Source organism: Marmota monax, unplaced genomic scaffold (genome assembly GCF_021218885.2).
Source record: "Marmota monax isolate L192 unplaced genomic scaffold, Marmota_monax_Labrador192_F-V1.1 WCK01_AAM20220418_F8-fsc00057, whole genome shotgun sequence".
NCBI classification, from domain to species: Eukaryota; Metazoa; Chordata; class Mammalia; order Rodentia; family Sciuridae; genus Marmota; species Marmota monax.
This window is the reverse complement of record NW_026693933.1, coordinates 5,993,696-6,021,403: the sequence shown is the minus strand read 5'-3', so window position 1 is coordinate 6,021,403 and position 27,708 is coordinate 5,993,696. Positions and strand designations below refer to the sequence as shown.

General features: G+C 33.9%; 1 long non-coding RNA gene across 1 annotated transcript in view; it reads left to right on the top strand.

Annotated features, from left to right (window-relative positions):
• LOC124106011 (uncharacterized) overlaps positions 1–27,708 on the top strand; it is a 117,387-nt gene that overhangs the window by 77,600 nt on the left and 12,079 nt on the right. Inside the window, exon 2 of the long non-coding RNA XR_006855964.2 lies at positions 1,599–1,738. This is a non-coding gene — a long non-coding RNA (uncharacterized LOC124106011). The remainder of the gene's footprint in view (positions 1–1,598; positions 1,739–27,708) is intronic.

The following is a 27,708-nucleotide window of genomic DNA, read 5'->3' as shown; positions in this document are numbered from 1 at the left end:
AAACCAACTTTTTGTGTACATAATGTATATATAATAAATTCACCAAAATGTACTTTTCGATGATTTTTGACAAATGTGTGCCTCAGTGTAACTATCAACCTAATCAAAATATATTACTTCCAAAGGCTTACTTGTACCACTTTTCAAAGTAACTCATACCACCCAACTTCCAGCCCCAGACAACTACTGATGAGCTTCCCTCACACTGCAGATTAGATTTGTTAGATTAAGCTCTTAATTACTTCTCCTATCACAATGATGCATAGCTTGATTATAATACTTCAGACTCACTGCCAGTACCTTGATCCTTCAATGAACTGTTACAAGGACAATGGTTGTGACTGAATAATATTATAGAGCTACTGAGATGCCTATTTGGTTCTTATTCTCTTTTTTCCTAGAAAGATCTCCACAACCAGTCACATTCTGCTAATCTTTTTCATTTTAATTTAATTTAGCTGGATTCTGTGTCTATTGCTCTTAACAGAGGGTTCTTAATTTTCATAAAATTTCCCTTTTTGTGATGTTTAGTGAAGAAAACTTTATTCATAAGTGAAGCATTAATAGTTATAATGAGTTATAAAATTCCTTCAAATTGGACAGTAATAGATACCAGAATTAGTTGATTTTGATAATAAGTGTGTTGCTTTAATATGGAGTAAAATGTAACATTAATAAGTGTACAGTTAGTTTATGTGTTCAGTGCTTAGTAAAATGTGTGGCAAATATTGGTTTCTTAATATGTATTTAATTCTATGAACAAACTAGGCCAGCTACAATGAACATCAGTAATCATAAGGGGAATTTAAAACATAAGCAGATAATTATCATGAATTGTTGAGAGCCACAGCCGAAGGGGCCCCAGCAAACTTCCAGCTGCCAGCAAACTTCCAGCTGCCGGCTGATGATTGGCTCACAGCGGCCCCAGCAACATCTAGCTGATTGGCTCCTCGGCCCCAGCAACATCTAGCTGATTGGCTCCTCTGCGGTGATGCTCATTGGGCTGTTTCCCTGCCCTTTCAGACCACGGAGCTGCTCATTGGGGAACTTTTTTGGCTCCGCCCACGTGACCCAGCCAATCGGCCTCAAGAGCAGGAGGATTGTGGGAGGTGGAGAGAAGCTTGTGTGGGAGAGAGAGGCTTGTGGAAAGCCGGTGGTGGCAGTTGAGGCTCTGAGGGTTTTTCCTGAGAGGCTGTTTTGTTTGGCGTGTGTGGTTCTAAAAATAAAGTTAGTTTCTTTTGACAAGTGGCTCCTGATTGTGCCCAGCCAGACTGCGGCAATGAATAACCTATTTTTTAACAAAATAAGTAACTGTGAAATGAAACTGTAAAGATGAAAAGTATTTGGAAATTGTTTCTTGTGACAATTTTTTTGCTTAAGTTGGAGGTAGCAGTCATTTGATACTTTTTGACCATTCCATTTTCTGCAAGCAAAATATAAGTGGCAGTTCAGAATCATCAATCCATTGCCACTGTCCTTTGTAACTTGTAGGTGTAAGCAAAGATAATTTAGGAAAGAAACTATTATTATCCTGAGGGGTTGGTTTTAACAAATGGTCTATATGAACACTTTTTTTTTAATCACTATCTGCTACACAGACTTTTGGCTTCAGACCTGTGCAGTCATTCACCTTCAAACCTCTGTTACACCACTGCTGATTCTGCACTCAACTACGCTGAGAAATAAGCAATTTTGACATTCAGCAGCCCAAGGCTTCTTCTCTCCTTGAAAGAATTATGTAAGTCAGCTACATGTGGTTTTGTCTGCTTATATGGTTTCAAAACAGATGGCGAATTCTTACCTCAGTAGGATGGAAGGGCCCTGAAAACATTTAGCAATACATACAAGTTGAATTGTAATTGCTTGTATTCCAGGGCCTTCTGGAACATATAATTTATCATCTTAGATGCGTACATCTAGGTAGTATAAGATATCAAATTAAAAAGTATGGCAATCCAAGAACTTATGGTTCTGTTCCTGATATAAATCAGAGCCAAGCTATCTATCATAAATGGATAGAAGAAAAGCTCATTTAATTGAAACTTTATTAATCAGGAGTTCCCCAGGACTCTTTTCCTTACAATTGTTCCTGATACTTTTGCAGCTAGGGTGACAGGATTTTACTCTGGTTGTATTCACCAAAGTCACTCCACTTTTTATTGCTGGTACTCTGTTGGATATTTAGTATCTCACTAATAACTGCCATGGACTTTAGATCTTTTTCTCCTAAGATCTATACTTTTATCTGTGTCCTGGCTATCTCATTTTACCATTCTTGAGAGACAGTGACAGTTTTTGTGTATAACAATCCATTCTTGAGAGTATGGATAGTCCTATAATAAATGTATACCTGAATATTCTGAGTGTTTGCATAGTCACTATTCTTAATGAGCAAAGAAAAAATACAATATAAATCTTTTAACCTCATCTAATTATAACAAACACTAATGGAGTTTATTGTCAATCCAAACTGCCTCCAGCAAAGGTAACTATGAAATTTCTATTTGAGATTTATTTTGTTATCTGATGCTTAACTGAAATGAATTAAGATTGTGTGTTGCTTACCTTGATCCACAGTCACATTTGATCTATTCTCTATAATGATAGAAAAGAAAATTAATGATAAGGGAGAGTCTGTTCATGTTTGAAATTAATCAACTCCATAATTTGTGGTTTTTGAATGTTTCTCAGAAATTTACATTCCTAGAGATTGTCTTCTAGAGCAACAGCAGAAAGAATACAGAAAAAGTTCAGGAAATGCCAATGTAAAGCTCCTTGCACCCTCAAGAAACCTCTATTTCAGCATGCCTTAGGTCTTCCACACAAAGTTTCAGAGAGTCTTTAGCAAAGTTTTTTTTTCTTTTCCTGTTATCCCAGTAACAAGAAAAAGTTAATGGAAAAAATAGAATTCATTTAACCCCCCCCCAAAAAAAAGTTGCTTATAAGATAACCTAGAGAGAGGCCCACCCCACTACCCTGCACCACGCCCTCATGGAGAGGCACCCCTCACCCAGGGGTTCATTATTCACCAAAGTGTGGCTAACAGCCCAACATCAGGGTACATATAAGTTTGAGGCTGTGACTACCATGAATCTGCAATATTGCCACTTCTATCAAGGGACAACAATAAGGACCTGGTAAGACATCACCACTGACCCTGTGGGCCTGGCTACCCAAGAGGTATCTCTTCATGGGGTGCTAACAGTTATCCTGTTGCTGAGGTAACAGGGAGTCTTGCATGGAGTTGCCTCTCTCTTATTTCTCCTATTAACAGCCAACTTCTTATGAATTACCCTTTCACTAGTCATATAATACAACACCTCTATATTCTCACATCTTACCTCATAAACATCTCAGCCAACTCCCCCAGTTCCCCCTCTACCATTAGAAACTATAAACCATTACACAAACCTATTGACTACATGGTAGAAGATAACCAAACTCATTATTTCTGATTATAGTGACAAAACTGTAACTGTAAAAATAGAAGTTAACTGATCTATGGCTGCACATTGGGTACATTGAGTGCTGTAATGTTGATCTCCCTCTTAAAGGTGAGGTATTGGTAACCTGCAGGGACACTATAAGATAATAGGGCAGAAGCTGTAATGCCCTGGATCTATACTTCAAGAGAGGAAGTCACATAGACATCATGAAAAAACAAGGGAGGAAAGTGCCCCAAACACACCAATACACTACAACAATAGAATCCATAGATAGTGAAGTAGATGACATGCCAGAGAACCAGTTCAGAATATACATAACTAAAATGATCAGGGAATTAAATAATGACCTAAGTGAGCAGATACAGGCAAAAGTCAATCACTCCAACAAAGAGATAAGGGAACAAATACAAGTGATCATTGATCACACCAACAGAAAGATAAGAGAGAAAATATAGGTAACAACAGATTACTTCAAGAAAGAGATAAAGATTCTGAAAAATAAACCCAGAAATATTTGAAATGAAACAAACAATAAGCCAAATAAAAAAAACTGAATAGAAGCATCACCAACAGAGTAGATCACTTGGAAGACAATACCTCAGACAATAAACAGAAAAGATACAATCTTGAAAATAAAGTTGACCTCACAGTGAAGATGGTAAGAAACCATGAACAGAATATCCAAGAATTATGGGATACCCCCAAAGACCAAATTTAAGATTTACTGGGATAGAGGAAGGTTCAGAGATTCAAACCAAAGGAATGAACAATCTCTTCAATGAAATAACATCAGAAAATTTCTCAAGAATGAAGAATGAATTGGAAAATAAAATACAAAAGGCCTATAGGAGAGCAAATGTACAAAATTACAACAGATATATGCCAAGACACATTATAATGAAAATGCCTAGCATACAGAATAAGGATAGAATTTTAAAGGCTACAAGAGAGAAAAATTAGTTTACATATAAGGTAAGACCAGTTTGTTTTTAGCAGATTTTTCAACCCAGACCCTCAAAGCCAGGATATCCTGGAACAACATATACCAAGCTCTGAAAGATAATGGATGCCAATTAAGAAATTTATATCTAGCAAAATTAAGGTTCATATTTGATGATGAAATAAAAACTTTCCATGATAAAAAAAAATGTTAAAAGAATTTACAGCAAGAAAGCCTTCACTACAGAACATACTTGGCAAAATATTCCATGAGGAGAAAATAAAAAACAACACAAAAATCTGCAAAGGGAAGAACTATAATAAAGGAAAAGTCAACCAAAGGAGAAACCAAATCAAGTTAAATACCAAAAATAAACAAAAATGACTAGAAATACAAATCATGTCTCAATAATAATCTTGAATATTAATGGCCTAAACTCACCAATCAAGAGACATAGGCTGATAGATTGGATTAAAAAACAAAGGACCCAACAGTATGCTGCCTTCAAGAGACTCATCTCATAGGAAAAGACGTCCACAGACTGAAGGTGAAAGGTGGGATAAAATATACCATTCACATGTTCTGCATAAACAAGCAGGGGTTTTCATCCTCATATCAAATAAAGTGGACTTCAATCAAAGTTAATCAAAAGGGATAAAGATGGACATTTCATACTGCTTAAGGGAACTGTATATCAACAAGACATAGCAAATATAAATATATATGCCCCAAACGATAGAGCATTTATGTTCATCAAACTCTGCTCAAGTTCAAGAGTCAAATACAACACAATAATTCTGGGTCGCTTTAACACACCTCTTTCATCACTGGATAGCTCTTCCCAACAAAAGCTAAACAAACAAACTATATAACTCAATAATACAATCAATAACTTAGATTTAACTTACATAAAGAATATATTATCCATCAACAAGTGAATACACTTTCTTCTCTGAACATGGATCCTTCTCTAAAATAGACCATATATTATGCCACAAAGCATCTCTTAGTAAATACAAAAAAGTAGAGATACTACCCTGTATTTTATCAGACTACAATGGAATAAAATTAGAAATCAATAATAAAATAAAAATAAAAGCTACTCCAACACCTGAAGACTAAATAATATGCTATTACATGAACAATGGATTGCAAAAGATATCAAGGAGGAAATTTAAAAATTCTTAGAAGTAAATGAGAACACTGATACAACATATGAAAATCTCTGGGACACTATGAAGCAGTTCTAAGAGGAAAGTTCATTGCATGGAGTTCATTTCTTAAAAGAAGAAAGTGTCAACAAATAAGTTACCTAATATTACATCTAAAAGCCCTAGGAAAAGAACAAATCAACACTAAAAACAGTAGAAGACAGGAAACAATTAAAATTCGAGCTGAAGTCAATGAAATAGAAACAATTGAAAAAAAATTGACAGAACAAAAAGTTGGTTCTTTGAAAACATAAATAAAATTGATAAACCATTAGCCACACTAATGAAGAAAAGGACAGAGAAAAACTCAAATAAATAACATCCTTAATGAAAAAGGAAATATCACAACAGAAACTACAGATATACAGAAGATAATCAGAAATTATTTTGAAAATTTGTACTCCAATAAAATAGAAAATATCAAAGGCATCAACAAATTTCTAAAGGATTATGATATGCCCAAACTAAATTATGATGATATACACAATTTAAACAGACCAATATTAAACAAGGAAATAGAAGATGCCATCAGAAACCTACTGACCAAAAAAAAGACCAGGAATGGATGAATACACAGCCAAGTTCTACAAGACCTTTAGAGAAGAACTAATACGAATACTTTCAATTTATTTCAGGAAAAAGAAAAAGAGTGAACACTCCCAAATTCATTCTATGAGGCCAATATCACTCTGATTCCAAAACCAGGCAAAGACACATCAAAAAAAGAAAACTTCAGACCAATATCTCTAATGAACATAGATGCAAATATTCTCAATAAAATTCTGGCAAATCAAATACAAAAACATATCAAAAAGATTGTGCACCATGATCAAGAGGGATTCATCCCAGGGATGCAAGTTTGGTTCAACATACGGAAATCAATAAACATAATTCATCACATCAATAGACTCAAAGATAAGAATCAAATGACCATCTCATTAGATGCAGAAAAAGAATTTGACAAAATACAACACCCCTTCATGTTCAAAACACTATAAAAACTAGGTATAAAAGGAACATATCTCAACATCACAAAAGCTATCTGTGTTAAACCCCAGGCCAACATCATTCTAAATAGAGAAAAATTGAATGCATTCCCTCTAAAAACTGGAACAACACATGATGCCCTCTTTCACCACTTTTGTTTAACATAGTCATTGAAACATTGGCCAGAGCAATTAAACGAAAGAAATTAAAGGGACACGTATAGGAAAAGAAGAACTTAACTTAGCACTATTTGCTGAAGATACTATTCTATACCTAGAAGACCCAAAAACTTCACCAGAAAACTTCTAGAACTAGTATATGAATTCAGCAAAGTAGCAGGATATAAAATCAACACACATAAATTAATGGCATTTTTGTATATCAGTGACAAATCTGAAATAGAAATGAGGAAAACTATCCCAGTTACCATAGCCTAAAAAAAATTTATACTTGGGAGTCAACTTACCAAAACAGGTGAAAGATCTATACAATGAAAACTATAGAACCTTAAAGAAAGAAATCAAAGACCAGAGACCTAGAATATCAAAAAAATCAAAATGAGAGACCCAGAATAGCTAAAGCAATCCTTAGCAGGAAGAGTGAAGCAGGTGGCATCACTATACCAGAACTGAAACTATACTACAAAGCAATAGTAACAAAAACAGCATGGTATTGGCACCAAAACAGACTGGTAGACCAATGGTACAGAACAGAGGACACAGAGACTAACCCACAAAATTATAATTATTTTATATTAGACAAAGTTGCCAAAAACATACATTGGAGAAAAGATAGCCTCTTTAACAAATGGTGCTGGGAAAACTGGAAATCCATATGCAAAAAAAATGAAATTAAACCCATGTCTCTCACCATGCACAAAACTCAACTCAAAATTTATCAAGTACCTAGGAATTAAAAAAGAGACTCTCCGCCTAATAGAAGAAAAAGTTGGCCCTAATCTTCATCATATGGGATTAGGACCCAACTTCCTTAATGAGACTCCTATAGTGCAATGAATTAAAACAAAGAATCAATAAATGGGATGGAATCAAAGTAAAAAGTCTCTTCTCAGCAAAAGAAACAATCTGTGAGGTGAACAGAGAGCCTACATCCTAGGAGCAAATTTTTACCCCTCACACATCAGATAGAGCACTAATCACTAGGGTATATAAAGAACTCAAAAAGCTAGACACCAAAAAAAAAAAAAAACAATTAATAAATGGGCCAAGGAACTGAACAGACATTTATCAGAAGATTATGTACAATCAATCAACAAACACATGAAAAAATATTCATCATCACTAGCAATTAAAGAAATGAAAATCAAAACCACACTAAGATTTTATCTCACTCCACTCAGAATGGCAGGTATTATGCATACAAACAACAATAAGTGTTTGCAAGGATGTGGGGGAAAAGGTACACTCATACACTGCTGGTGGGACTGCAATTGGTGCAGCCAATATGGAAAGCAATATGGAGATTTCTTGGAAAAAATGGGAATGGAACCACCATGTGACCCCAGCTATCCCTCTCCTTGGTCTATACCCAAAGGACTTAAAAATAGCATACTACAGGGACACAGCCACATCAATGTTTATAGCAGCACAATGCACAATAGCTAAATTGTAGAACCAACCTAGATGCCCTTCAGTAGATGAATGGATTTTTAAAAAATGTGGCATAAATACACAATGGAATTTTACTCAGAAATAAAAGAGAATAAAATCATGGCATTTGCAGGTAAATGGATGGAGTTAGAGAAAATAATGCTAAGTGAAGTTAGCCAATCCCAGAAAACAAAATGCCAAATGTTTTCTTTGATATATGGAGGCTGAATCATAGTGAGATAGGGAGAGGGAGCATGGGAGGAATAGACGAACTCTAGATAGGGCAGAGGGGTTGGAGGGGAAGGGAGGAGGCATGGGGTAATTAATGATGGTGGAATGTGATGATCATTATTATTCAAAGTACATGTATGAAGATACAAATTGGTGTAAATATACAATGTATACAACCAGAGATATGAAAAGTTGTGCTCTATATATGCAATAAGAATTGCAATGCATTCTGCTGTTATATATAAATAAAAGTAAATAAATAAAAGCAATTAAAAAATCTACGATTTCATGTCACTCCAGTCACAATGGCAGCTATTAAGAATACAAACAACAATAAGTGTTGGCAGGGATGTGGTAATAAGGCACACTCATACACTGCTGTTGGGACTGCAAATTGGTGCAGCCAATCTGGAAAGCAGTATGGAGAATCCTTGGAAAACTGGGAATGGAACCACCATTTGACCCAGCTATCCCACTCCTTGGTCTATACCCAAAGGACTTAAAAACAGCATACTATCAGGGACACAGCCACATCAGTGTTTATAGCAGCACAATTCACAATAGCTAAATTGTGGAACCAGCCCAAATGCCCTTCAGAAGATAAATGGATAGGGAAACTTTGGTATATATACACAATGGAATATTACTCAGCATTAAAAGAGAATAAAATCATGGGATTTGCAGGTAAATGAATGGAGTTAGAGATTGCAATGCTAAGTGAGGTAAGCCAATTCCAAAAAACTAAAGGCCCAATGTTTTCTTTGATTTGAGGATGCTGACTCCTAATGACAATGGGGTTGCAGGTGCGGCAGGGAGCATGGGAAGAATGGAGGAACTTTAGATAAGACAAAAGGGAGAGAGGGGAAGAGAAGGAGCACAGGGGTAAGAAAGACAGTGGAATGAGTTGGACATCATTACCCTAGTACATGTATGAAGACTTAAAAGGTGTGAAAATACTTTGTGTAGAACTTGTGATATGAAAAATTGTGCTGTATACGTGTAATATGAAATAAATTGCAATCTGCCATCATATATAACCAATTAGGATAAATAAATAATTTAATGAAAAAAAATCACAGGTATAGCTACAGCCCTAAAACCAAATTGCATTTTTCTTTCTTCTCCTTTCCAAGTATAATCACTTTTCTAACAATGTCCTAATTTCATGTTAAAATATAAAGGATTTTAAAAATCAACATAAAGCACAGATGGAAACGTCTGGATCACAAAAAAAAAAAGAGTAAGGAAAAAGAAATGAACAAATGAGACAAAAGCCATGGACAAAAGAGTAATTGTCAAGAGAATGCAATAGGAAGACTGGAAGTTTACAAAAGTCCCTGATGAAAGGAATGGTGAAATTAATTGTAAGAAATTACAAAAAATATTTGAAAGGCTCATAATAGCTGTAATTAAACTATGAAATTTGCTACAGCTTGAGAGTGCCTCCCTGCTGGCTCACTAAATTTTAGAAGTACTGAAATAACTACTAAAATATTTCATTGTTCTAAGAGAACTTTAGAATCAAAGTAAGTACAAGAACATTATTTAAGAAAGATCCTTAAGAAATTGCACATTCATAATGTACATATGTTCAAATAAATGCTTTTATTAACTTTCTAAAAATGCCTACTGTGGATCAAGTGCCCAAATATAGAAGATGAATAGAAAACAATCTTTCTATGAGTTCACAATCTAGTTAATAAAACTTATTAGATTACACAGTGTCCCTATTGTCCCATGAATTTTTCTACGCAGAAAAAGCATGGTATGTAGTAAGCACCAGTAGAAAATGTTCAGTAAATAACTTTCTGGGTGGGGTGGGGAGAAAGGTGATTTGTAGTATTTCCCAATTCTCATAGTAGAAATACTCTCATCCTGAAATTTGTTACTGAAAATGAGATTGGAAAGGAAAACACATCAAACCAATGGATTCACTGGAGATGGCTAGCTCCAACATTGAACAAATTTTTTCTGTGAATACAAATAGTATACTAACTACTATAAAAGAATTTGGCTTAATGTATGGGAGAGCATAAAGAAATGACCAGATCTGCTGACAGATGGGTGTTTAACAGAAGGCACATAAATAGTGTGTGTGTGTGTGTGTGTGTTGTCAATGGATCTTTTATTTATTTATATGCCGAAATGAGGTTGGAAACCAGGGCCTCATATATGCCAGGCAAGAGTTCTACCACTGAGCCACAAAAGTGGCCTCCACTTTTCAATAGGAACAAATCATGGTCTTATAGAAGTTGGGACAGAGTTGCTACTAAACAATCTTTCCAATTCACAGGACCTCTCTTCATAGAAGAACAATTATGAAAAGTGTTGGATATACCAATAGTGCTAAGATGAACTCCTATATCACAATAACAGAGGACACTCTAGATAAAGGGACCAGCAGGTGCAAGGCAATGAAGTATAAAGAAAAAGAATTTTTTTTTGGAAACTGCAAGCAATTTAATATGTAAAAACTTTGTGTGCAATCAGATAACCATAGGAAAAGTGAGGTTAAGATGGGGGAAAAGAACAGGCAAAAGAAAGTGGGCAGTTAACTAAAACTATGGGGATAATTTGAAGGGTTCAAAAATAATTTACCAAAAAATATTTTTCCAGAAAGTGGATATTCTGGAAATTTCTCTTTAGTGTGGAGAATGTGTTTGAAATAGATAACATTAGAAGCAAGATGTGCATTTTGAGGTTGTTCAAAGTCTGGCTCAGCCTTTTACAAATGATAAACCAGGAAACCCTCAGACACTGTAAGGTGTTAATAGGAGTTTCTGGGACTGTATAGGGCTGGAATGGGAGAAAGATAAGAATTTTCTGATTAAATTTGGGAAAGACTATTGTTATGTTTTGGACATGTATGAGCTAATGCAAGAAAATTAAGAGGTGAAATGATTGGGTTATGAGAATTTCAACATAATCAATGCATTAATCTAATAAGAATTAACTGGGTGGTAACTTTGGGAAGGCAGGGTGTGTCTGGAGGAGGTGGGTCATTGGAGTCATAATTTTGGGGTGTAAATTTTGTTTATGCTAAGAGGAGTCAGTCTCCCCGCCGCCTCGCTGTTTCCCTCTCTCACTCTCTTCTCTCCTGGTGCCATGTTCCCAGCTGCTTTTCTCTGCCACACCCTTCCACTGTGATGTTCTGCTTCATTTCAGGCACAGAGCAATGGAGTCAGCCTTCTAAGGACCGAGATCTCTGAAAATGTGAGCCCCAAATAAACATTTCCTCCTCTAAATTTTTTCTTATCAGGTGTTTTGATTATAGCACAAAAACCTGACTAAAACAGCTATAGACTATATCCCTTATTTAATTTCAATTCAGAGAACTGTACTAGAGCACAGAGTTTCATGTTACCTAGAATAGTATGGAGAAAACTGGAACTCAAAGAAGGCATTTTCACAAATGTGTATTGATACATTTTCCCCTGTTAGGATAACTCTATGTTTTCTTAATTTCATCTTTTCTTGTCTGTTTCTCATAATATTTTTAATAAAAAAGGCAGAGAGAACATCTGGTGTTTTCCTTCAGGAGTTATGCCCTATTTCTGACATCCTACATTGTGTCATCATTGAAACTGATGCGTCCTAATTTTTTTAACCAGTATATACTTTCTCCTTATTGGCTCTTCATGATTGAAGCATAAAATGTTTTTCAGGCTCAAATTTTCACAATATTTTATATCCCATAAGGAATTACAAGGCCACAAAATAATTATTATATGTTGTAATTGAGGGAATTACAAATAAGAGAAACATATGTTACAATTATTTATGGAAAACAAAAAGTCACAGGTATAGATACAGACCTTTACATTATCTAATATTGAAGATGCCAAATCTTATATTCAGATGTAGTGAAAGATGGATGGATACACGCTTTGAACCCTCCAGCCTTTCAGAAAAAATCCAAATTCTACTTGAATGGTGGCCTTCACTTATCAACATTAGGTATAAAATAGAAATGGTACTTGATATTGAGTGCTACTTTAAGGTCAAATTCAGTAAGAATGGAAATATGTCCATCAGAATGGAAATTAAGCAATCACGATAGAGTGATTTCAGGGGATTGCTGGAGTCAAAGTGCATTATTTGTAGTGGAAAAATCAGCAACTTCTTTTTTCTAGATGCCCTCTCACAGCCCTTTATAAAATGCTCCTACTTGCTTCCTTTTAGGATGTCACATACTAGAGTACTGGCTTCTTTTATAAAACAGTATTCATAATACCTACACTGCTCTCCTAACCCTACATACTGACAGGCACAGAGCAATGGAGTCAACTGGAGATGGCTACACTGCTCTCCTAACCCTACATACTGACAGGCTATCCAAGTACACATTTCATCACTGCCACACACTACTTGTGTGACCTTAAGTAAGTTTCCAAACTCTAATATGCACTTCTAATCCAGTTCAGATAAATATTTTTGAGAAAGAAATCAACATAATATGCAAAAGTTGGCATAATTAGAAAATAGCTCAGATCAGAAAATTTGGCTTAACGTACACAAGTTAGCATGTCTCTTTGTGTGGGATTAATTTTGGAAGCATCATTCATATTCTATTTAAACTAACAAATACTTATTAAGCACTAATTTACTAAATGCTTTGTTGTGTGTTTATTAACAATAAACATGTATGATATTCATTATCTAATACTTAAATTGAAGAACATATGTAAAGTAATTTTCATGCTGGTAAGGAAAATAAGGAAGATAATAATGAATTTCTTCTTTAAAGAAGTGATTTTATTAAGAGAAGATTATTTTGAAAATCAAACTGAAAAATAGTGTAATTATTATTATTCATATAAGTAAATAAAAATAAAAGCCATAAACAGATATGCTAAGTTTTCCTGGGACCTGTTTCTTCCAAACTAATGCTGACTTGTGTATATAGCTGAGAATTGCTGGTCATTACGGGTGACATTTGGTCCAGCAGCTATGAGCTCAGACAATGTTGTGTTAACATCAAGGCAAATTTTTTAAAATAGTAATTAATATCTCTTAAGTGTTATTTTTTCTGAAACCAATCAAGTAATGAGTTCATATTTTAAGAATTTTGGCCACTCCTGATTCACTAATATCCATGCTATAAGAGTTCAGGGTATGACAGTTGAAGAGTACTTATTCTGATAGCCCCTTGGTAATATAAAGAAGCCAGTGTGTCTACAGAGTTCTGGTGATGAACTACATTGTCTCAAGCAGAGCTCAACATAGCAAATTCACACCAGCAAACTGTTTTTGTTGTTGTTGTTGTTGTTTGTTTGTTTTTTATCAGTCTCCTTCTAGCACTATGCCCAGTTAAGGCATTTCTGTAGTAAGATAATTTCCTCAATAGAAATGGTAATAAAAGTCAAGTAGTAAAAGAAGATAAAAACATCACATTAACTCTCAGTTTAAATATAGTGTCTTTGAGGGGTAAGGGGACTAATCTTATCTTTCTCTTATGACCCTTTAGTATTATGTCTTGAAATAAGTTTATCCACTTTAGTATTTCAACTTGCTCTTAGATGAAGTCCTTCTGGTTTCTTATAGCCTCAAAGATTAGTCTTCTTCATCTTTTTTCTCAGAATTATAATCTGCTTTTTCGTCCCTTCTGCATCATACAACTAGCATATATATGTATCTCCTTTCATGACTTATATGAATAATCATAATTATACTATTTTTCATATATATATCTCCTTTCTTAAAAGGAGAAAGTCCACATAAATTTTAGTTATTGTCACAAATCTTAGTCTCTAAAAGGTCCTTGTAAGAGGTATCTATACTTAACTGCCTGCATATTCTACCCTCTGTGGTTACTTTTGAAGTCATCCCAAGCAGGCTTTAGTCTCCAATCCTCCAATGAAATATCTCATTAATAACCCTCACACTGTCAAATGTTGGGGAAATTTTTTACTTCTCATTTTACTCAGTTTATTACAAGAAATTGACATAACTATATGTTTTTTAATACAAAAATTTCACTCGTTCTCTGGGACACTACACAATTCCAATTTTCCCTTATATTAATGGTTACTTCTTAGTCTCCTTTACTTGCTTTTCTTTTCTTTCCAATTTCCTTCAGTTGGAACATCCCAGGATTTGTTCCTTGTTTATCTCTTTCCAATGTATCCTTTTTCCCCTTTATGTTATTCACCAAGCTGCAAAGCTTTGAATATATATGTTGCTTACAGCCAAATTTATATCATTAGTTCTAAGCACTTTTCTGATCTTCAAGCTTATATGTTCAATTACTTTTGAAATTTCCTTCTGGGTACTTAATGAGTATCTCACATTAAATATACCCCACAGACATCACTTGACTGATACACTCACCCCAAACCAGTTCTTCTCTCCTCTGCCTTTGTAGTCTCAGCAAATGTCACACTGACATCTACTCAGTTGTTCAAGCAAAACTATAGAGTCACTCTTGACCTCTCCCTTTACTTTATATCCTACATTCAATTAATTACCAAATTCTGTTATTCAAATTCAATCTATTGTTTTAATTGAACCATTTGTCATCCCTGTCATTGAAAACACTCTGTCATCACTATATCCTACCCCATTTATAGCTATTCTTTTAACTGTTCACACTTCTGTTTTTGCAAACTTGTAGTATGTCTGTTCCCCACAAGGCAGCCAGAGGAAAATTTAAACGGTGTCATTTTAGCATTCAAACTCCACCGTGGTTTTTCCCATGCCTGGAATGCCTTAGTAGCATGAGTTGCTCCTCCCTGTTTTTATGCTCTACTCAGGTATCATCTTTCAGAAGGGTTTTGCTTGAGAACTCTATTTGAAATAGCACCCAACAGTGGTCATTTTATGGCTGTTTATTTTATGTGCATATGTATGTATATATGCATGTATGAGTTTATCTTATTTGTATATGTATTACTGATCTTCTTCTACATTCACATTTAACCTCTATTAAGGCAAGGACATTTTTGTTCATTTCTGACCACAGGACCTATTGTGCTTAACCTATAGCAGATATTGAACAAATAATTCTTTGATGGATTAAATGAAAATATAGTGAGATTTTTACAGCAATAGAACTGAGCAGAGCCACAGGTGACCACGCAGAGGCACTTTGCTTACTCAGGAATGTCTTCTCTGACCCTCATCAGTGTCCTCATACACTATGAAACCACTGTACTAGAAGAGTATTGTACAATGAAATTCTCTGTGACAAGGGAATATTGTATATATGCCCATTTGGTGGCCACTAGCCACTATTTTAGCACTTGAAATATGGTTAGTGTAACTAAGGAATTGAATTTGTAATTGATTTCCCTTTCAAAATCTGTTATTTTTTCTTTGTCAGTGAGACATTTGTACATCTTTATAGACTAGAATACAATAATTTGATGCATATACACAATGTATAATTACCAACTCTGGGTAATATAAGTACTTCTATCTTCTCAAATAATAATCACTTTTAAGTTGTGGAAATTTTTATATTGTTTTTATTTGTTGTTGTTTTGAAATATATTACAGATGCTTGTAAAATAGAATTATCCACTGTGCTATGGAAAACCTGATATCCCTGTCCAACTGCATTTTAGTGCCCCTTACCTAACTTCTTTCCATCATCCCCTCTTTGCTCTTCCCCGTCTCTAGTACCTACAATTTCACTCCATTCTTTCATGAGATAAACTTTTTTAGTTTCCACAAATGAGTGAGATCATATGGTATTTTTCTTTCTGTATATGGTTTATTTTACTTAACATAATGAACTCCTGTTTCACCTGTGTTGTTTCAAATGATATAATTTCATTCTTTATATGGTTGAATAATATTCTGTTATGTTTACATATCACATTTTGTTTATACATTTATCCATCTATGTACAACTCGGTTTATTCCATATGTTGGCTTGTGAATAGTGCTGCAATAAACATGCAGTTGTCTCTTTGCTATGCTGATTATGTTTCCCTTGGGTATGTATCCAGTAGTGGTATTGATAGATCATATGGAAGCTCTATTTTTAGTTTTGAAAGGAATATTGATACTGATTTTCATAATGACTATAGTAACAGATTTTTCCCAACAGTGTATAAAAGCTCCTTTTTCTTTGCCATATTTTGCTATTTTTGTTTTTTTGCTATACTTTGTCTATACTTTTCCTTTTTGATAAAAGCCATTCTGTTTGATAATGTGCACCTACAAAGGCCTGCCTAGTGACTAACCACGTTCCTTTGATATAATCTCATTTGTCTATTTTACTTTTCTTGCCTATACTTTTGGATAGTTATCAAAAATATCTTTGCCTATACAAATAAGGTGAGGTGATATCTCATTGTGGTTTTGATTTGTATTTTCCTGGTGACTAGTGATACTGAGTATTTTTATGTATTTCTTAGCCATTTCTATATCTTTTTTTCAGAATGGAATATCTGTCCATTTGTTTACATTTGTGTGTTTGTGTGTGTGTATGATTTCATTCAGTGTTTTGTTTTTAATTTTTGGTATAGAGATCTTTAACTTCATGGTTAAATTTATTTGTAAATATTTTAACTATTTTGTAGTTATTGTGAATAAGATTGCTGTTTTGATTTCTTTTTCATCAAATTCATTATTTATATGTAAAAATATTACTATTTGGCATATTGATTTTGTATCCTGCAACTTTACTAAATTTGTTTTTCACTTCTAACATTTTTGATGAGAAATTTAGGTTTTCTTAGATATGCAATCATGTCTTCTGGAAATACAGATAATTCAATTCCTCCCTTTCCAATTTGGAGGCTCTTTATTTCTTTCTCTTGCTTAATTACCCTTGCTAACACTTCTAAGACTGTATCAAGTTACAAGTGGTAAAAATTTAAACTTAAATGGCCACATCTGACACCAAATAGAACAACACAAATCTATATAGAGGGGAAAGTGTTTGCTTTAAACAACTTTGGACTATGGTTTGTATAGTAAATATTAAGTGAATCTAAATTTCATGATTTTATTGTTATTTTTTGTGACACTTACATGTACTTGGTTCCTCCTAGCAACACAAAAAGATAAAACACAAAACATTTATTTTTTAATGTTTTCAAAGCAGAAGGCTAATTCCCCAGCATGAAAAAGATGCTGCTGGCAGAAATGGGGGTTAGACAAGAAAATGCTGGACACAATTGCTTCTAATAAAGCCAGTCAGCAAAACCCTGGGTTTTTGTAGATTTCTACTTAATTATATATTACTTTCATTCTCTATAAGACGTTCTGATTTGAGTCTCTGGATATGCAAGCTTTTATTGAACAACCTAGAAGGAAATACAAAAATGAATATTTATTTAAATCACATCTACAATAGTAAATGTTTTCTGCAACTTGACATAATTTAAAATATCCAATCCTTACAAATAAAGAGACTAATAATTAATTGGCAAATAACTCCACTTCTATCACTTTATAAGAAATAAATACATTTTAATGAACAATATTCTTTAGCTCATACAATAGGAAAGGAGAAGCCCTTATCTATGTGGCTTCTTTTCTTATTGAGTGAATACAGCATAGAGAAAAGAAATGATGCATGGTTCTCTTTTAAGATCTCTGCTATATTCAACCTACTACTACCTGATATACCTTCTGGGGAAATGAATCAAAGGGTGTTCTAGAATGGTAGAATAAATGTTAAACTTACAAATTTTCTTCCATTGAATTAAGCTGTTATAACATTTACTGGATGATTACTCTAAGTAGACTATGTTTCTCAAACTCAGTACTATTTTTTATTTTGGCCAGATAATTCTTTCTTATTGGGGACTATCTTGTGTATTGTGGTATGTCTAGCTGCATCCCTATCTTTCAAATAATAATTGCCAGAAGCTGCCACATACCCACCAAGTTCTGATGTCTGATGACCCAAAATTGCTAAATGCAACTTGTGTGTTAAACTCATCCCAAGTTGAAAGCCAATAAAGCAGAAGAGAGTGTGGTGTGTCACAATCTACCTTCCTCCTGTATTTGCCTGGAGCATACTTTTAAAGCTTCCACTTCTCTTATTGCTATGCAATTCCCTTGGACTTGAAAACATCTGTAATTGATTGACCTTGGCATTTTTAAGTCCAAGTTTTGGACTTGCTGCTAATATCTCTACCTCAGACTAAACATTTTTGCCTCAATATATAGCCAATTCTTAGATTGTGGGATTTATCTCCAGGATTGATTTTCATAGCACTTATATCTACCAGATCTGCTTGCAATATCAAACATGTATTATATAACCATCTAAAAATAAAATTATCAAACTTTTGCTATCTTCAGTTTTAGTTTCAGCTTGACTATTACCTTATTGTTCTTGTGCCAGTTAAATATATTCATTGGGCCTTAATTTACTTTTCTTCAATTACAAATGCTGATTTCTGCACTAATTGATTCAAAGATTTGCAAAGTTAGATAACCGTTTAAAGTGCTTTAAAAAAAATAAGAATTTTTCCGACAAATAGAATGACAGTAGTCATTGACTTATTTCATGAAAGCAAGTAATAGACAGATAAAGGCTGGTAATTTTCAGACATATTATCCCAACACTATACATTTTAAAGTGAATATGAGCTTACACCCATATTTTCTCACACAGTGCCAATGTGATGGATCTTTGGAGAGTGGGAATTTGATGTGTCTCTTATTGCCTTAACAGCGTCAAACTGGTCTTGCAAAATTCAACTCAAAACCAAGTACCAGGGCCAGGGTTGTGGCTCAGTGGTAGAGTGCTTGCCTAGCATATATGAGGCACTGGGTTCCATCTCTGGCACCAGATAAAAATAAAAACAAAATAAAGATATTGTGTCCATATATAACTATATATACATATATAGTTATATATAACTATATATGTATGTATGTATATATATACATATATATATGTATACATATATATGCATGTATATGTGTGTGTGTGTGTATATATATATATATATATATATATAAAAGTACCAATTTCAAGTAAGACTTGCACATTGCCTTGGAGAAAAAAAAAATTGGAGTGCCTGTGTAGACCCTAAAAGAACTGGTAAGTTGCATGCCCAGTGCTGTATTTCATGTGACTGCACATCTCTGTCTGTCTTGGCCTATTAACTCTCTCAGCCCCTAAACATGGAGAAATACTACTATTCTTTTCTACCATAGAATATAAAAAAGGGAAATGCTCAATAGACACACCAGGGGGCGCACTCCAGCATGGGGTTATGCTGGCACAGTAATTTCCAGCAAGGCGCAATAATTTCCCAGTAAATTGAGGAAAGTAGTTAATTTCTTATCCCTAAACTTTAAAGCACTTTCATTAGACACTGTGAATTGGGGGGTGTGTGTGTGTGTGTGTGTGTGTGTGTGTGTGTGTGAGAGAGAGAGAGAGAGAGAGAGAGAGAGAGAGAGAAATGCTTGCACTCAGAACAAAGATTCTCTTAGGTATGTGGTGATTGCAGAAACCAAAATATGGGGCATTCCTAGAACTCATTTGTGATATCATGAAGAAGAAAGAGAAGATGGCTTGTCTTGAAAGGTCTCTGTTTCCATGAATGGGATTTGGAAAGTACCACCTAGAACTCTGCATATAGGAAGTATAACTAGATATCTCGAGTTAAGAAATTGAACGGCCAACACTAGTGAAGCAGAGAAAATGAACTGGACAAACTGTGCCTGGGTTTCTAAAAGACAGCATTCATTTCAGGGTCAGAAACTTGCCTTCTTTTATTGAACTTAGATACGAGGAAAATATTTGCATAGTATTCGGATGTGTCATACTTTAAAATGTGAACATTTAAGATAGTTGAGCAAGGGGAAATAGGTCAAAATATATTGCACACAGTTAAAAATAGCCACCAACGAAAATGTGTATTTGGCATGGTGTCTTTTCACATTTACTCTAATTAGCCACTTGGCTCACTCCCTGCCCACCTCTGGGATGTGGGATTTATAGTACTCTGCTGGCTGCCCCAAGCCCACAAATTGAAGAGTAAGTCATATTTCTAGAATTAAAGCAATAATTACCTTCCTTTTATGTCAATGAAGAGATTCTTTTCAATGCAAAAACAACAAAAAATTACCATCACCATTAGCAGAGAATTTCTTCTCTCTTGAGGCTTGGTTTTGTGCCTTGTTTTTTAATTCATTTATTGCCTCCCCTTACCTCCTCAGTGTGGACCTTTTCTTGGAAGGTGATGGATGCTATCACAAATCTAAATTTCAATTACACTATCTTACTAAGCCATCACAGCTGGATTCTTAGCCCACTGTGAAGTTTACATTGGTAACTTCAAAACTGTTCTATAAATTTCAGCAACAGCTGATTTGGCCAGAATTTCAATGTTATCTCCATTCCTAAATTTAAAAAGGGAAGAAGGAAAATGAACCAGCCTCTAATGATTTACTTAAGAGAATGCATGAACCATCACACTCAATTTTTTTTTCTTTCAAAAGAATGTTCTCATAACTATTTTGTCCCTCTTGCATTATTTTACAATTTATTATGGCTATAGAGCAGCACATTTTGCCAATGACTTAGAAAACTAAGAAGATATATATTTATGACTAGACAAGTACGTGATGTGAACATACTGTTCTAAAAGAATCCTTTTACATTGGAGTATTTGAGCTCAAGGAATAAAGGATTTTGTTTTGCTTGTAACAGAGCTAAAGATCAGTGTATACTCATGCAATCTGCAGAAAATACAACACTGTTAGAGGAGAATTATATATCTACTAGTGAGATGAACTTATTAGGAATTAGGAATTTGGGGGCTTTGTAAAAAGCACTTCAGAGCGAATGCTGGGATTTTTTTTCAAAAGGCTATGACAGTCCTAAACAGAGCTATGGGGTGTCCATTGTTTTAAATTGCTAAGCAGTCTCTGAGGGCTTTCTGATTCTCTGAAGATAGCATTGAACCATAATTCCATATTCTTGAAAACCTGTTTCATGGCATCTGTATTTTAAGTTGCTAAAGACCCCTACACAGTCACTCAAACATTAATGAATCCCATGGAATAAAGAGCTGTGACCCAGTCACAAGCAATTACTAAGGGACTTTTGAGAAAGGCAGTAATTCCTAATGATCTTGTAAAGTTGAGGATTATCTGAGAAGAGATATTGTAAACTTATGAATCAAATAACAAAATAAAGAGATAAGAAATATGCTAATCTATTAATGTTAGGGTCTCTAAATGGCACCTGGCATTTTGCCGGAGGGAGTGGTTTGTGAAGTAACTCCAGTGAGCCATTAAGTATGGAGATTCCTTATTGGTTGACTGCTGTATCTAGTTTATGTTAATTAAGATAAGCTGTGTGGAATGTATATATACCCCTCCTGTCCTACAATAAACGGCTCCCACTCCTGCTGTATCAATCTACACAAGTTGCTCGTCACCCCCCCGGTTAGTTTGCTGCAGCTGGACTGCTGCAACGAATATCTTTCTTTGGAAACAGGAGTACTTTAAAGATCTTATTAAGAATAGAATTTGTATGTTTAAGAGACAGAGACAATATGTGAATGTCATAGTTAGAGCAGACTTTTTTATTTATATATGACTGCAGAATGCATTACAATTCTTATTACATATATAGAACACAATTTTTCTTATTTCTGGTTTTTTATAAACAAAGATTCTTGGCACCACACTTTTGGAAATTAATGACTTTTTTCTTATGTTCAATTTTCTCAGTCCTTTCTCATCTTTTCTGGGAATGCATATCTAGACTTATTGAGTTGTTGTTGTTGAGCATCCTAAAAAAGAGTTTGAGTTACTTTATGATCATACTTGATGTAGTTTTGTAACATGTAAAAAAAATTAACATTTGGGGCTGGGGTCATAACTCAGTGGTAGTGTGCTTTTGTAACTCAGTGGCAGAGGGCTTGCCTCGCATGTTTGAGGCACTGGGTTTGGTCCTCAACACTGCATAAAAAATAAAAAATAAATAAAATAAAGACATTGTGTCCATTCTCAACTAAAAATGTTTTTTAAAAAATAACATTTTATCCAAATAGTAAGCAAAATTTGAAAAATGCAAGAACAGATTAAAAATATAAAGATTAAGCTACCTAGAGACTTAAAAATTGCCAACTTTTAAATAGAATGTGATGGAGCTAATTATTCAAAGAGTTTGAAAAGGTTGTATAGATATTGCATGTTTTATGAGTTTTGTGTCATAGATTCATTTTATAAAAGCACTTTTCTGAGGATAATCTATGAAACCATTAGTAGTTTGAAAATTACTGCTTTATCAGAGATGCTGTTTTAAGTCTGATTATCTCATATTGTCTTAAATCTGACTTAAGAACTTCACTTGGTAGGATACTGTTTAAGCTGAAGAATTGAGAGTAAGGAGAATGGAGAGTTTGTGCTGAGAAAATGGGATGTTCAAGAAATGAGGCATGAGTTGAATGGAATCAAGCAACTAAGAATAACAGTATGGATATCAAATGATGTATTTAATATTTATCTCTGACTTATTTATGCTAGGTATAATATAGGGCATCTTATTTAATTCACTTTGCTTCATAAAAATTATGAACTTTTGTCATCTAAATCTTATAGTTAAAGGAATTAAACTGTAAAATGTATTTAGCTTTAGATTTGTGGGACTGAAACTTTATCTATAGAGATTCAGTGGAGATGCTCAAAAGGCCTATGGACATATGAATCAGAACCTCAGGAGAAATACTTGGTATGGAGATAGAGAATTTCAGACTATTGGTCTTAATTGACAATTCAAGTCACAGACATACATGAAATAGGTTATCTTTGGATTTGGGGTCATTAGTGATATAAATTATTTTAGATAAGTGGAAGGTACAAAACTATATGATACTGGACTAAAGAATTTACTTTTCCAAGATATTTACTTATTAATAAAAGGAGAGAATTAGATTAATGCTGTTTTCTTAAGAATTTAAACTTTATTGTATTTATTTGTTTTTATATGATACTGAGGATTGAACCCAGTGCCTCACCTGTGCTAGGCAAGCACTCTACCCTAGCCCAATACTGTTTTAATAAAAAGTCTGGGTTTAGTGAAAGAGATTTCAAACACACACATGAACTGATAGTAGACTGCTGTGTTAGCATCTCAATTTTTGTCTAATTAAGACCCTTCATTAACTGTTGAAACTAGTGGAAAAACAAAACTGAACAACTGAAATTTAAAATTTCAGTTGTTTCTTGTATCTCTCCCTATATTGGCTTAGGAAAGAAATACCATGGGAGGGGGTTAATGTAATGCATTAATAAACTCTAGAATCATTTTACTTGGCTCCACCAAATTAGATGTTAAAACTAAACAGTAAGGGAAATAAATTTGAGGGTCAATGTTTATTAGTTGGAGATCCTTATTTTTAAAAATCTCATTTTTATGCAAAATTGTTATTTTGTTTGCTTTTGTTAAGTCTTTGATATTCTCAAGTTTAGTCATTTTGAGCAACTATAGTTATATTAAAGAAAGTCATTTCTTGGTTATCTCAAATAATAGACAATAGCAATGAACAGATAAGTAGCAAGTAAAAAAAAACAGTAGGAAATGTAAATACCTTACAGAATAAAAGAAAACACTTTTTAAAAGACACTTGAGTCCTTACCAGTATATGACATAAAGATATGGAGTTGCATGAAAGTGTTCTGGTCCTAGATTGTTGTGTAATAACCACTGCTATCCTTTCAGCACAATCAGCTCTACCTTATTTTTCTGGTAAATGAAAATAATACAAATTGTTATTAGACTATTATACCACAGAGAGGATACATTCATCTGTATGTGAAAGTTCAAACACACTGAGGCCATGTAAGATTCAGGAACCACAGAATATTTCTTTGGATTTAAAAAAAAAAAAAAAAAAAAGCTGCAGAAATGTTTTTTTTCAAAATCCTTTGATGTTTTAATACTTTCTTGCTTCCATAATTAAGCCATTTGAAAGTAATAAAACTAAAATTGTCTCACCTATCACCCTTCACCTTTGAATAAAACTGTTTCATTCTTATCTTGTTAACTCATTAATGCTCCGCACACAGAGCGAATCAGGGCCATTAGCTATATGCAGAATGTAATATGTCAATAAGGTTGAAAATGACTCTAGAAATGAATCATAGGCAAGAGATGAATGGAAACTTTTACTTTTCCTTAATGTGAAAATTCTTTCAACTACAGTTTTTATCACCACTGACAGATTTCATTTTCCATATTAGTTTTGTTACTAATAAAAAGCCAAGGCACAATCTTACTGAATTTTGTTTTCTGACCCTCCAATATCCTTTATTTCCTATAATTGATAATTCAACTCACAGAAGTACATGAAATAGTTTATTACCACTGGATGAGAAATTATCTTTGGATTTGGGGTCATTAGTGATTATAAATTATTTTGGACAAGTGGAAGGTACAAAACTATATGATACTGGACTAAAGAATTTACTTTTCCAAGGTATTTTTTGAAATTTTTGAAATGACAGTGGCATTTGCTTTTTAAAATTTGTTTACAAGACTTCAAAGATTTAGAGTATTCTTATTCAGTTATGCAATTTGTATATGTTGATTCTTTTCTTAATGCAGAAGCTATATGATGAATCAAACAGACAAAATCCCTGTCCCCACATGGCTTACCTACAGTCTAGTGGAGAAGGTCAAGAAAAAGCAACAAATTACTTTATAGTGGGGAATAAAAGGAAAAGTGCAAGATGTTGCTGAATGGTTTATCAGATTCCTAAGTATTCTGTTGGGATCAGGAAAGCCCTCCTGAAATAAATGCAGGTTTAAGTTAGAATATGAAAGGGAAGGAGTCAGCTGGGAAGAGGCAGGCTCCGGAATAAAAGAGTGTCCCTGGTAGAAGTAGAAATGTATGTATCAAATACCTAAGATGAGCCTTAAAAATTTTTTTTAAGTCATACGTACATCTCTTTTTAACTATTGAGATGCCCCTAAGGGAGAGCACAAGATCTGTTTTGGCAGATTGTACATTCCACAATTTTTTAGAACACCTCACACTTAAGTAACTAAGTGTTGATTACTGATCAATGTAGAATAAAAGCATATACAATTTCAAATGTGTGATAGTCATGACTATAAAAAAATCTGTTTTGAGATTGACTTAAAGGTGTCAATGTTACACTAGTTGCCTGTCTAAATTTCTATGTTGATTATAGTGAAAAAGAACATTAACTGTAAAGTCAAATGGATGTAGAATCATTTGGATGACATATGCATTCAGCCCATCTACTCTTATTTCTGAAAATATTGACTCTGTATGCTCATACTAGGTTTGGGCAAAAGAATGGGGGTGGAAGTGGTAATTAAGAACCCACTAGTAAAAACTAGAGAGTGCATCTCTTTAAAAATTTAAAATAATATTTTAGCTATTGCCAATAAGCAGTTATTCTAATTGCAAATGAGCAAAGCTTTCTTCAAAATAATATTTATCCCTTCAAGTTCATTATGGGAATGTATCCATAATTTTAATAAAGCCCCAGAAAAGCCACTACTGAAAAGAGAAATACAGACCAAATTGGTGGAAAGCAAGATGATATTGAACAGAGATAGGAGGATGATAAGCTTAAAAGTGGAAATTTACCATGAGCTCTAGTATAGGAATGTGTTTAAGGTATTAACACAACTTACAAATTGATCCTGGCATTCCAGCACAAGACTGCATGACAGGAGCTTTTGTACATATGGCTGTTCACAAGGGACTGACCTGTTGGCAATGCTTGGCAACAAGTCTCTTCAAGGCCTTTTGCTGATAATACCATCTGTCGAGGATGCGTTCCCAGCAGGGGTTGTTATTCATTGTTCACTGGCTCTTTCCTTTGCTCCTTTCACTGAATTTTTGATTAAATTGAGAGTTTTTAAAGAAAAGGAAATTGATGTACCTCTCTACACTGGATATCAGGGATTAATCTTTGTTAATTTTTTATTTTTTCAGTACTAAATAAATCTTTTTAATTGTTTTATATTTGACACTGTATTAATTGTTCCATGATTTATGCATTACAAAAATAATTATAAGTATGAAAAATAATACATTTTAGGTTACTAACTGCCAAAATACAGAAAGCATGATGTGTAAATACTGAATTGAGATGTTAATGGATATATTCTTGAAAAAAGTAATAATAAAATAGAATACTATAATTAATACTTATTATCATTAGTTACTTCTGTTAGTAATATCTTTTGGGGGGCACCATCCATATATCAAGTACCATATTTAATTCTTCTAACACTACATTCACTATTATAAATATTATTTAGCTAAGATATGAGGCTGATTTAGTTAGTACATACAGTTCCATTTTGCAGTAGAATTTTGTTTAAGGCAAATCTATAGTATGCTTGTCTGTGTATGTTATGTTTGGATTTTTCAGATGACTAATCATTATACATTTAGATGTACCTGCATATATTGCATAACTCACAACATATCTTAGGTTCCTTTTCTTTGGTTTTCCATATCAGATGATTCTGATGAAATGCATTTGTTTCTGACATTTTCATCAAATGTTTTATCTCTGAATTATCTAAATTCATATATGTTTGTAAATATCTTTCTTCTAGAAAGGATAATATAATTTTGCTGGGTATTGGAATATCACTTTGTAATCCTGTTTTCTTAGTTGTAGATGCTCTTCCACCATTTTCTAGCTGTGAATGTGTCATGTGAGACTACTAATGCCTGTGTTTTTCTTGTTTTCTTTATGACTATCAGAAGGCTTTTTTAGGAGATAAAAATTATATAATTTATGTGCAATATAAGAAACACAATCATGGGCATCTATGGGAAGAGGAGCTATTAAGTTAACATGACTAATTCTTTTCAACTTTTTCTTTAAAATTCATTCACAATTTCTTTAGTTGTTTTGACATGTATTAGCACTCGTTTGTATCACTTAATAAACACTCTTAAATGACCATCATGTCACGTTGTTGAATGAATATGTTCCATGAATAGCTCTCAAGGACATCATACCTCAGTAGCTGCCTTGGAGGTCATCACCTATGAAAAATAATAGTAAGGAGATGATCTTACAGGAGGGTAAAGCTATGACAGATACATGGACTTGGTCCAATGAAAGCATCTGAGACAAATTGTTATATGAGGCTTAGGATGATGAAGGACATGGTCAGAAAAGGAAGCTGGGATATCTATTCCATCACTTGAAAGGTGGGGATAATTTTGATAGAACAAAAGAGAGTAGGAAGATAAGGAAGAAAAAGAGGAATTTTAGGAAAAGAGAACAGTGTGTGCAAATCAGAGCAAATATAATGAAGATATATGTTAATGTTTGTTTTCATTGATTCTGGTGGA